The sequence below is a fragment of the Triticum dicoccoides genome, chromosome 5B (genome assembly GCF_002162155.2).
Source record: "Triticum dicoccoides isolate Atlit2015 ecotype Zavitan chromosome 5B, WEW_v2.0, whole genome shotgun sequence".
Taxonomy (NCBI): Eukaryota; Viridiplantae; Streptophyta; class Magnoliopsida; order Poales; family Poaceae; genus Triticum; species Triticum dicoccoides.
Genome location: NC_041389.1, coordinates 238,266,004 through 238,279,543, shown reverse-complemented (window position 1 = coordinate 238,279,543; position 13,540 = coordinate 238,266,004).

Genomic DNA, 13,540 nt, shown 5'->3' with positions numbered 1-13,540 from the left:
GTCCCGTTTTCGCCGTCGCGCCGCATCCGCCGGATGCCGCCGCCGCCCCGCTTCGTCCTTTCCCCGCGGACTACCGCCGACGCCGCCATCCTCCTCGCCTCGCCGCGCCGCCCCTCCCCGGTCGCTTCGCCGCCCTCCTGGACGACCGGAGCCGCCGCCCTGGCCAGACCCGAGCCGCCGCCGCCGTCCTGGCTCGCTGTTGACCGCCCCTGCCGCGGTAACTCCCCGCTCCTCCCTCGCCGTTAGATCTGGATCCAATGGACCAGATCAATTCTGTTTTTTAAATGTTTTCCTTAATTAGTAAACATTCGCTATGTTAGTTTCTGCAGTGAACAATTTTTGTTCGTTACCGATCAGAAACGAACGTTCTCTCGGTAGAGTTTTCTTTTTATTATTAGATTTCGGCCAGGGACCCATCCGTGAATATTTTATTCACAGATTAGTCCCTAATTTTCAAACACTCACAACTTTTTGTCCGTTTGTCCAAATCCAACGAAACCAATGCCCACTTCTTTGTTTTGATCCCCTCTATTCAGAAAAACAACTCAAACATGTTTTTGAAAGTTTAAAATTTGAATTCAAATAGTTTTGTATTTGAACTTCGTTTGATCGTAACTTGAGTTTTATAACTCCGATTTGAGTGATTCTTTTTGCAACTCGAAGCTCTTGACCTAAACTTTCTGATAAGGCCAAATTCACTTAATTTTGGTACTGTTAGAAATTGTTTTATGTTGCAAGAGTTATTTGATTGGTTTTGATGTTTTCCGAATCGTACTCTTGATTCTTTCCGATCTTTTGAGTGATTGCTTATGTGTGGTTACTATTGCTTGCTCACGATAGATTGATCGGAGTGTGACGAGTAGAACTATCAAGAGTTTTGAGTGCAAATCATCTTCATCAACATTGCAGGCAAGTTCACACTTTGATCATACCTTTTCTCATACCCGGTTTTTATGCATTAGACCAATCCTCAAACATTCCATGATAGGATCTAATTAAATTGTGGGATGGGAAGTAGATTGAGGTAGTACCTATTACCTGTTTTATTTTCAAACCCTTGGGAGTTACTTCTATGTTTGCTTATTATGCCATGCTATGCTCGTAGACGTGGATTGGGTGAGTGAATTTCCATGACAGATGTGAGATTGTTAATTAATGGTTTATTTAAGGTGGCAACTTAAACACACATCTGGGTGGATTGAGGCACCTGGTTACTCCAGGACTTGCCTGTCTAGGCACCTGGGTTTCCAGGACTTGCCTGTTTTTCTTTGGACCGCCACCCAGGCTTAAAGGGATCATGAGATTATTCAAACTAGAAACTTCCGTGTGCAGCCACATGCTATTATGGGCTCTAGCATAGTTGACTAAGTCGTGTGAACTCTTACAGAGTAGACTAGCAGATGTAGGGGATGTAGGTTGGTACGGTCAACCCTCTACGTAAGGTGCAAGCGCTTCTGAAAGACTATGTCTCGGTCATCCGTTTCTCAAACACCATGTAGTGCGAGAAACCAAACGGAGGAGATCGAGTCATGTGGGGAAAAGTGCGCAAACCTCTGCAGAGTGTAACAAACTAATCATGATTAGCCGTGTCCCCGGTTATGGACATCTTGAGTATCTAGTACTTGGATTTTCATGTGAATCTCATCATGTTACTTTTAATTAATATTGTTGGGTTGTTAATAAGTACTTTTAATTGGGATTGAGAATGCTGTCAACCATTCTTAATGTTGAACAACCACCATGATAGTTAAATAAATGTATTCCTTTGCAGTAGGAAAAATTGGCTTTACGCAAAACTTTATAACCATAGAGCTTTTCCACCATCCAAATATGCATGTAGTGATAGCCTTTATTCATCAGTGCTCTATGGTGTGAATTTTCCAGTACATTCAATGTACTGACCCTTTGTGGCTGCAATGTCTCATGTTGCAGGATCTTACGACGAGTAAGTGATACGTTAGGGTTACGATTTCCTATACTCAACTTTGCCGTTGGTGTTGATGGGAATCCACAACCTTGTTACTTCCGCTATTTTGGATTGAGGTAATAGTATTTACGCTACTTTATACATGTGATTTACCTCTGTTATAAATCCTCGAGTACTGTGTGTGTCAGCATACCGATCCAGGGATGACACTTCAGCATAGAGAATTGATCCATTCGGGTCGGGTCGCTACAAGATGGTATCAGAGCACATGTTGACTGTAGGACGTGACCCTAGAAACTGGCAAGCCCATAGGAAAGATTTTCTCTACTACTTCATTTTCAAAAAGATCTTTTACCTCTTTTCTCTTCTGAGCTTATTCAAAAATTCCTTTTAGTGAGACTACCCTTTCCCCCTTTTTGACCACTCGAAGATTCGACTGATGAGACCACTCCAAGGAGTACAAGATATCGGACAACTAAGACCACTACGAAATGAAGGAGATTTTACCGAGCATTATAATGATGGAAACTACAACTCTTGAAGACTCTGAAGACTAGGAGAATTTGAAGGCTTTGAAGATTTTCTAGATTTGTTTGACCTAGAAAGGCACCCCTTATGGAACTTGCCGACTATGGAAGTTGTCAATACCCGAGATTAAGGTGTATCGGAGAAAGACCAGAGCATGGAGAGTTAAACACTCAAAGTTCTGTCAAGAAAGCCCCAAGACAGGAAATATCAACTATGTAATGATAGCTCATGGCAGAGACATAGTCATAAACATGGATATCCATTGTGCTATCACTCACTCATGTTATTGTCACCATGAGGTTTTAAGCATGCATCTTTCGGAAGAATTGGTTGACAAAAGGGCTAATGAAGCACCTACCAGCAAGAGATCAAGTTTTAACCTTAGCTGGTGTACCACTAGGATCTGGAGTATTACATCAAGGGTTTTAAGATGGACTTTAGGAAGTCATATTTGACAAGGAGCATTTCGTGAAGAATTCAAGATCCAGAAACTGAAAGTAGCCAAGCTGGAGGAACAAAACCTCGAGAAACCAGAGATTTGTCAGGAGCTGAAGAATAGGATGCCAAGGATGTTGAAACCCGGAAGTTTGGAACGCAACTCCAAAAAAAATGTTAAAGGACGTCATGATAGACTTTGCGTCAACAGAGATGATTTGGCAAAAGAATTTGAGAAGGACAAGCATGATCGGAAGAAGCCATCGGAGACATGAACAACAATCGAAGAGTTTGATGACTTTGAAGATTTATTGACCATTAGAAGCCCAAACCCGTATTATATACCTGCGTTAGATGCGACGATTGTGAGCTGGCATTTGTTTGATGTTTTTACGACAGCCACAATAAAACCTGTCTTTTCAAAACTATTATTTGTACTGTGTGCATCCCTCTCGATCTCTCTTATCCCACCCCAAACCCATGGACCCAATAGAGGATGAATGGAGATGAGCTTATATTTTCTGGACCGATGAGTCAATTAGATGGACCAATGGATTCAGAACATGGAGGATCATATGGAGAGTGACACTATAGTCGAAAAGGATATGGCCTAGCATGCTCTTCAATGCTTTGAAAGAGGTGCTGCTACTTGGTGGAGGATGTACCAAACCATCAATGGATGGCAAGGAGTAACCACTTGGAAGGAATTTAAGTTGACTTTGCTAAAGTCTTAGTTTGTGTCGCAGAAATTGAAGCCTTATGGAAAGGATATGAAGAAACCCTGTGCATGCAAGCTTTGTGGAGAAATAGGACACATCCATAAAGAACACAAGGATGAATGCCCAAATTGTGAAGGAGGTCACCCAGCTGAAGAATGCCGAACTAGGCAGATCACTTGTTTCTTGTGTGAAGGGACTACCCACTACCCTGCTCAGTGTCACATTTACCCCATGGTACAAAGAACCATCCAGCAGAAGAAAGAAGCAATAAAAGGAGCCCTCATGGAGATTCTAGAAGAACCAGTGTTGAAGAAAGAAGTGGAGGACACACCCAAAGAAGAACCAATTAAACCCTGCACCAAGTCATGCTATTCATGTGGAGAAGAAGGACACATCTCCCAGAATTGTATGAATGGGGATCTAGTAGAATTCCCGACGGATAAAGTAGAGTATGACCCACAGGAAATAGAAGCCCTGATTGGAATGGAAAAGTCCAGGAAGAGAAGTAGATTGAATTCCAAGAAGGACCTGAGTCATATCACCTGTTACAAATGCAAGGAGTCCGGGCACTACCTCAACACTTGCCCAAAAAGGAAGCCGAGGACCCAAGGAGGCTATGTAATCATGAGGAAACCACGACAATTGTCAGAAATGGTATGTTTCTGCTGTAATGAAGCAGGGCACTTTGCCAGAGATTGTCCCAAAGAGAAGGAGACTTGGGATAAATAGTTGAGTTGCAACAAAAGAAGTAATAGTAGTGGTAGAGGGAACACTTCTCTTATATTCAGGTGTTGAGTTGAGGCATGTAATAGATATGCAGGAGATTATAGTAATTTGAGGATCAATAAAGTTAGCATCATTGGTACTGATTTGAATTTTATGAGTTGTTACCCTATGAAGAAAGATTTTGACCATTTTCGAGGATATGAGAAATTTGGTCTATGGAAGGGTTGGAGCATTTTAAGGGTGGTAGTACCCTGTGATGGCACTTGACCCTTGGTAAAGATAATGATATTCCACAGACTGGATTTCAGACAAAATAAGTATGAGTTTTGCCTCGATATGTGGGATACCCCAAGAGTATGGAGGGAGGAAGTATTATTGGTTATGAAATAGGTATGATGTTGGTAATATGGAGCAATTGTAACTCCATGTTGGGACGGAGTAATCACGTCTTAGTTTGGAACCAATAGAAGGAAGAGAGACCATACAATTGGATGGATTTTAAGTATGCTTGGAATCTGGAAGCTTGATGTTGGAATAACAATCAGTTGCCCCGAGGATGAGTTCAAGGTTTACAAGAGATGAGATGGGCCATAACCCACAGGCCCCAGGACCTGCCAAGAAGCAAGCACATTCTTGCTGAAGGAAAAACCCTGGAAGAAGTTACGGTTTTATCAGCCGACGATTCTATAGGAGTTTGCTCAAAACCTGAGAGTTGTTAAGGAACGATAGATGTTTGTTTGGCTTGCAGAATCAATGGATTTATCCGAACTTGGTTCGTCAACAAGAGAAATTCTGCAATGCTTGTAAGGATGACCGAGTGTTAGAATGTGAGATTCGCTAAACCATATACAAGATAATGATTTGGGTGCGGGATGGATTGATCACCACACCGACTTACTCTTATTATTCGCCTTGCTATGTGTGATGGTAAATTTGAGTGACTTACCTATAGTAGATAGACGACGATCAAAACCTTGTTTAAACCTTAGACTGGTATAAGTATTTTTCCCTTGTACAAGGCAGCTGTTGCCAATCGTAGGATATATGGTGAGGTTCAACCTAGACCCATTTCCTGCAGGAGAAACCATAAATTGTTGACCACCAGGTGATATCGATAGTTGTTTAGTAAGGCACCAGACCCGTCAGCTAAGAAGGCCCAGTCATGGAATAACCTTACCAAGATGAAATGGACACAGAAGAACTGCGGTAAAGGTTATGCCACCACCAGAAGAACCCAGAGAAGGAATGTTCCCGAGAATCTGAGAAGACTGCCACTGTCAACAAAAAAGGATGGAGTATATAAGTTTTGATGGGACCGTAACCATGTTTCTAAGGGTGGTAGCACCCCAGACCCCCTGTGACGATCGATGGATCTTGAAGACCCCGACCCTAACCTATTTCTTGCTAGCCTCTCCAAGTCTCGAGGACGAGATTCATTTTAAGGGTGGTAGGTTTGTAACATCCCAAAATTCTAAATTTTGGAATGTTATAATAAATAGATAGTTTTGATTGATTGTTTGATTGATTGACTGAAAGTGAGTGAATTTGAAACTTCTTGAAAGTTAAATGAGAGGGAATAAAAGGACTTTCCCAAACTTCCATTTTTGCTTTTATGATCTTCGTGAATTCAAATTCTTTTCATCACAAAACCCTGGAGAGAAGATGACATGACTTCTTCAATTTATTTAAATGACAAGGGGTGTTGAAAATATTTGAATTTCATTTGGAAAATATTTCCATCCCAGAAACTTTATGCAACTCAATGATTTTCACGAGCAAAGATAAAATGACTTCTTCAAAACATATGAAATATGAGTTGGGACTTTCAAAGAATTAAATTCAAAGTTCTTTTGAATTTATTTTTCAATTTGGAGTTATTTGAGTTTTATTCAAATTATTTTTCTCCAAAAATAAAATATATGGAAAATAGGGTAACATGATTCCCTACATCAGAAAATTGGAGAGAAATAAATTTGAATTAATTTTGGTATTTTAAAAATGATTTTTATTGGATTTTACTAGGGCAGAAGCACTCTTTGCTTTATTAGTATTTGTGTGTATTTTATTTGACTTTAGAAAAATGTTCAGCTTGTAGGAAATCTTTTTCTGAAAATTTTGATATATTATATGCCTATATAATATTTTTATTTATTTTTATTTATTTTGTTTGACTGAGAAAATGTTTAAAAAAACTTCTCTCCCGACCGAACTGGGCCGGCCCAGCTCAACCAGGCCACGACCCAGTGCCCCGTCGCCCCCGAACCGCCCTAGCGGGAGACCGCCGCCGCCACGACTGCCCCGCCGCCGCCGTGTCCGTCGCGGACACCGCGTCCCGCCGCCTTGCCCTTGCCCCTCCTCCACGCCTCCCGAGACCTCTCCTCCCTTAAATAGAGCCTCCCCGGCCCCTGGGTCCCGTTTTTGCCGCCGCGCCGCATCCGCCGGAAGCCGCCGCCGCCGGTGAGATCCACCGCCTCCGCCCCGCTTCGTCCCGTCCCCGCGGACCACCGCCGACGCCGCCATCCTCCTCGCCTCGCCGCGCCTCCCCGGGCGGACCCGAGCCGCCGCCGCCGTCCCGGCTCACCATTGACCGCCGCCACTGCCGCCGCGGTAACTCCCCGCTCCTCCCTCACCGTCAGATCTGGATCCAATGGACCAGATCAGTTCTGTTTTTTTAAATGTTTTCCTTAATTAGTAAACGTTCGCTATGTTAGTTTCTGCAGTGAACAATTTTCGTTCGTTACCGATCGGAAACGAACGTTCGCTCGATAGAGTATTCTTTTTATTATTAGATTTCGGCGAGGGACCCATCCGTGAATATTTTATTCACACATTAGTCCCTAATTTTCAAACACTCACAACTTTTTGTCCGTTTGTCCAAATCCAACGAAACCAATGCCCACTTCTTTGTTTTGATCCCCTCTATTCAGAAAAACAACTCAAACATGTTTTTGAAAGTTTAAAATTGGAATTCAAATAGTTTTGTATTTGAACTTCATTTGATCGTAACTTGAGTTTTATAACTCCGATTTGAGTGATTCTTTTTGCAACTCGAAGCTCTTGACCTAAACTTTCTGATAAGGCCAAATTCACTTAATTTTGGTACTGTTAGAAATTGTTTTATGTTGCAAGAGTTATTTGATTGGTTTTGATGTTTTCCGAATCGTACTCTTCATTCTTTCCGATCTTTTGAGTGATTGCTTATGTGTGGTTACTATTGCTTGCTCACGATAGATTGACCGGAGTGTGACGAGTAGAACTATCAAGAGTTTTGAGTGCGAATCATCTTCATCAACATTGCAGGCAAGTTCACACTTTGATCATACCTTTTCTCATACCCAGTTTTTATGCATTAGACCAATCCTCAAACATTGCATGATTAGGATCTAATTAAATTGTGGGATGGGAAGTAGATTGAGGTAGTACCTATTACCTGTTTTATTTTCAAACCCTTGGGAGTTACTTCTACGTTTGCTTATTATGCCATGCTATGCTTGTAGACGTGGATTGGGTGAGTGAATTTCCATGACAGATGTGAGATTGTTCAAATTTAGTGAGAGATCATCTTATAATGCTACCGTCAATCAAAGCAAGATAAGATGCATAAAAGATAAACATCACATGCAATCAATATAAGTGATATGATATGGCCATCATCATCTTGTGCCTTTGATCTCCATCTCCAAAGCACCGTCATGATCACAATCGTCATCGGTGGGACACCTTGATCTCCATCGTAGCATCGTTGTCGTCTCACCAACTATTGTTTCTACGACTATCGCTACCGCTTAGTGATAAAGTAAAAACAATTATAGGGCGATTGCATTGCATACAATAAAGCGACAATCGTATGGCTCCTACGAGTTGCCGATAACTCGGTTACAAAACATGATCATCTCATACAATAAAATATAGCATCATGCCTTGACCATATCACATCACAACATGCCCTGCAAAAACAAGTTAGACGTCCTCTACTTTGTTGTTGCAAGTTTTACGTGGCTGCTACGGGCTGAGCAAGAACCGTTCTTACCTACGCATCAAAACCACAACGATAGTTCGTCAAGTTAGTGCTGTTTTAACCTTCTCAAGGACCGTGCGTAGCCACACTTTGTTCAACTAAAGTTGGAGAAACTGACACCCGCTAGTCACTTGTGTGCAAAGCACGGCGGTAAAACCAGTCTCGCGTAAGCGTACACGTAATGTCGGCCCGGGACACTTCATCCAACAATACCGCCGAACCAAAGTGTGACATGCTGGTAAGCAGTGTGACTTGTATCGCTCACAACTCACTTGTGTTCTACTCATGCATATAACATCTACGCATAAAACCTGGCACTGATACCACTATTGGGGAACATAGTAATTTCAAAAAAAAATCCTACGCACACGCAAGATCATGGTGATGCATAGCAATGAGAGGGGTGAGTGTGTCCACGTACCCTCGTAGACCAAAAGCGGAAGCGTTAGCACAATGCGGTTGATGTAGTCGTACGTCTTCACGATCCGACCGATCAAGTACCGAACGCACGGCACCTCCGAGTTCAGCATACGTTCAGCTCGATGACGTCCCTTGAACTCCGATCCAGCCGAGCTTTGAGAGAGAGTTCCTTCAGCACGATGGCATGGTGACGATGATGATGTTCCATCGACGCAGGGCTTCACCTAAGCACTGCTAAGATATTATCGAGGTGGATTATGGTGGAGGGGGGCACGGCACACTGCTAAGAGATCCAAGGGATCAATTGTTGTGTCTATGGGGTGCCTCCCTCCTCCGTATATAAAGGAGGGAAGGAGAGGGCCGGCCAGGAGGAGGAGGCGTGCCCAAGGGGGAGTCCTACTCCCACCGGGAGTAGGACTCCTCCTTTTCCTATTTGGAGAGGGAGAGGGAAGGAAGAGGAAGGAGGGAGGAAGGAAAGGGGGGGCCGGCCCCCTTTCCAATTCGGATTGGGCTTGGGGGGGCGCCCCCTCCCTTGCTACTTTCCCCTCCTTTCCACTAAAGCCCATTAAGGCCCATATACCTCCCAGGGGGTTCCGATAACCTCCCGGTGCTCCGGCATTATCCCGATCTCACCCGGAACCATTACGGTGTCCAAATATAGTCGTCCAATATATCGATCTTTATGTCTTGGCCTTTTCAAGACTCCTCGTCATGTCCGTTATCACATCCGAGACTCCGAACTACCTTCATTACATCAAAACACATAAACTCATAATATAACCGTCATCGAACTTTAAGCGTACGGACCCTACGGGTTCGAGAACTATGTAGACATGACCGAGACACGTCTCTGGTCAATAACCAAGCGGAACCTAGATGCTCATATTGGCTCCCACATATTCTACGAAGATCTTTATCGGTCAAACCGCATAACAACATACGGTGTTCCCTTTGTCATCAGTATGTTACTTTCCCGAGATTCGATCGTCGATATCTCAATACCTAGTTCAATCTCTTTACCGGCAAGTCTCTTTACTCGATTAAGTAATGCATCATCCCATAGCTAACTCATCAGCTACATTGCTTGCAAAGCTTATAGTGATGTGCATTACCGAGAGGGCCCAGAGATACCTCTCCGACAATCGGAGTGACAAATCCTAATCTCGAAATACGTCCACTCAACAAGTACCTTCGGAGACACCTGTAGAGCACCTTTATAATCACCCAGTTACATTGTGACATTTGGTAGCACACAAAGTGTTCCTCCGGTAAGCGGGAGTTACATAATCTCATAGTCATAGGAACATGTATAAGTCATGAAGAAAGTAATAGCAACATACTAAACGATCAAGTGCTAAGCTAACGAAATGGGTCAAGTCAATCACATCATTCTCCTAATGATGTGACCCCACTGATCAAATGATAATTCATATCCATGGTTAGGAAACTCAACCATCTTTGATCAATGAGCTAGTCAAGTAGAGGCATACTAGTGACACTATGTTTGTCTATGTATTAACACATGTATTATGTTTCTGGTTAATACAATTCTAGCATGAATAATAAACATTTATCATCATATGAGGAAATCAATAATAACTTTATTATTGCCTCTAGGGCATATTTCCTTCATAAATAGACCCCATCTTGTTATCCTTAATAGCAACAATACATACGTGTCGGTTCCTCTTTCATCACTGGGATCAAACACCGTAAGATCGAACCCATCACAAAGTGCCTCTTACCATGGCAAGAAAAATCGATCTAGTTGGCCTAACTAAACCAAACATTCGAAGGAGAAATACGAGGCTATAAGTAACCTTGCATATAAGAGATCAAAAGACTCAAGTAAATTTCATGTATAAAAACATAGATCCGATCATAAACTCAAAGTTCATCGGATCCCAACAAAGACACCGCAAAAAGAGTTACATCAAACAGATCTCCAAGAGACCGTTGTATTGAGAATCAAGAGAGAGAGAGAGAGAGAGAGGAAGCCATCTAGCTACTAACTACGGACTCGTAGGTCTACAATGAACTACTCACGCATCATCGAGGAGGCACCAATGAGGATGATGAACCCCTCCTTGATGGTGTTTAGATTAGGTCTGGTGGTTCTGGAACTTGCGGCGGCTGTAATTGATTTTCGTCGACTCCCCTAGGGTTTTCTGGAATATTGGGGTATTTATAGAGCAAAGAGGCGGTGTGGGAGGTCACCGAGGGGGGCACAACCCATCAGGGCGCGCCTAGGCCCCCAGGCATGCCCTGGTGTCTTGTGCTCACCTCGGGCCCCCTCTTCGGTACTTCTTTGGCCCACTGGATGTCTTCTGGTCCAAAAAAATCCATAAAAAGTTTTGCTGCGTTTGGATTTCGTTTGATATTGATGTCCTGTGATGTAAAAAACAAGCAGAAAACAACAACTGGCACTTGGCACTATGTCAATTGGTTAGTCCCAAAAAATGATATAAAGTTGCTATAAAATGATTGTAAAACATCCAACAATGATAATATAACAACATGGAACAACCAAAATTATAGATACGTTGGAGACGTATCAATGCTCACATAAAAGACAAGAATTGAAGCAGAAAGAGGGCATCATATAACATGTAATCAACACATTTAAGTCTAATGCTCTTCATATGCATATGCTTTTCCTCTTGTTTTGTACTCTAATTAGCATGATATGAATGAAACTAACCCGGACTGACGCTGTTATCAGCAAAACTACCATGGTGTTGTTCTTGTGCAAAAATAAAAGTTCGTGGAATGGAACGAAACTTTTTGGAGAATTATTTCAGAATATATAAAAAATATTGGATCCAAGAACCACCGGAGGAGGCCCCCTGGGTGAGCACTACCCACCAGGGCGCCCCCCTCCAGGCGCGCCCAAGTGGGTTGTGCCCACCTGGTGGCCCCGTAGACACTGATTCCAACTCTATAAAATCCCATATTTGGAGAAAAAATCAAGAGAGGAAGTTCCATCGCATTTCATGATACGGAGTCACCGCCACCTCCTGTTCTTCATTGGGAGGCCAGATATGGAGTCCGTTCAGCACTCTGGAGAGGGGGATCTTCGATCTTCGTCATCACCAACCCTTCTCCATCGCCAATTCCATGATACTCCCCACCGGGCGTGGGTAATTCCTTCGTAGGCACGTTGGTCAGTGAGGAGTAGGATGAGATTCATCATGTAATCGAGTTAGTTTGTTAAGGGTTGATCCCTAGTATCCATTATGTTCTGAGATTGATGTTGTTATGACTTTGCCATGCTTAGTGCTTGTTACTTTGGGCCCAGGTGCCATGATTTCAGATCTGAACCGTGTATGTTATCACCATTATATCTATGTTCTAAATCCAACCTTGCAAGTCATATTCACCTATTACGTGTTATGATCCGTAAACCCCGGGGTGACAATAACCGGGATACTTTTCAGTGATGACCGTAGTTTGAGGAGTTCATGTATTCACTATGTGTTAATGCTTTGTTCCCGTTCTCTATTAAAAGGAGGCCTTAATATCCCTTAGTTTCCTTATGGACCCCGCTGCCATGGGAAGGTAGGACAAAAGATATCATGAAAGTTCTTTCCATAAGCACATATGACTATTTACGGAATACATGCCTACATTATATTTATGAACTGGAGCTAGTTTTGTATCGCCCTAGGTTATGACTGTTATATGATGAGTATCATCCACGAATCCATCGATCCAATGCCTACGAATTTCCTACATATTGTTCTTGCTAAGTTACTACTGTTGCTGCTATTGTTACACTTGCTACAAAATCATTGCTATCACTGTTACCGTTACTGTTACTATTATCACTGCTATCAAAACTATCATATTATTGTGCTACTAATCATATTGCTGCAGATATTTAATCCCCAGGTGTGGTTGAATTGACAACTCAACTACTAATACTTGCAAATATTCTTTGGCTCCCCTTGTGTCTAATCTATAAATTTGGGTTGAATACTCTACCCTCGAAAACTGTTGTGATCCCTTATACTTGTGGGTTATCAAGACCTTTTTTCTGGCACCGTGTAACATCCCAATTTTCAATTTGGATGTTATACATAGATCATCATATGCATATCATATTTTGTTCTTGCATTTTGGTTGAGATCCTAGAAATCTTAAGAAACTCAAGGACCCACGAAGAGAGTTGGAGGTTTCCCAAAATTCGTATTTGAATTTATTTCGAATTTGAAGAAAAGGATCAATTCGGTTTTATTATTTTTCTCTCCAATGATTTCAAATATTAAAAATAAATGAGAGAAGATAATATGACTTCTTAAAATTTAGAGAAATATTGGAGAAATAACTTTAAAATCAAATTATGATTTTTCTGGTATTTTATTTGCAATTTTATTGGAATTAGAAAAATATGCATTTTTTAAAATTGCATTTTAGGCTAGAAAATGTACACTTTGTTCTAAATATTCTATTTAGACGGTGAAAATTGTTTTTGGCATTTTTAGAAAAAAAAAATTATATTTTATTAGGATTTTCTTCTTCGGGAGAAATAATTAAAAAAATGTTTCCTCCGCTCGACTGGGCCAAAGCCCAGCCGAGCAGGCCGGCCCGCTAGCGCCATCGCCTCCATCGCAATCCCTGAGTCGGACTCCGGCCGGAGTCCGCGCCGCCGTCGACTCGGCCCGCCCCTTGCCCAAGCCGACGCCCCCCTCGGGCCTTTAAAAGGCGGCGCCCCCGCCGCCTCCTCGCCACCCCGCCACTGCAGCCGCCGCCGCCGCCTCCTCGCGC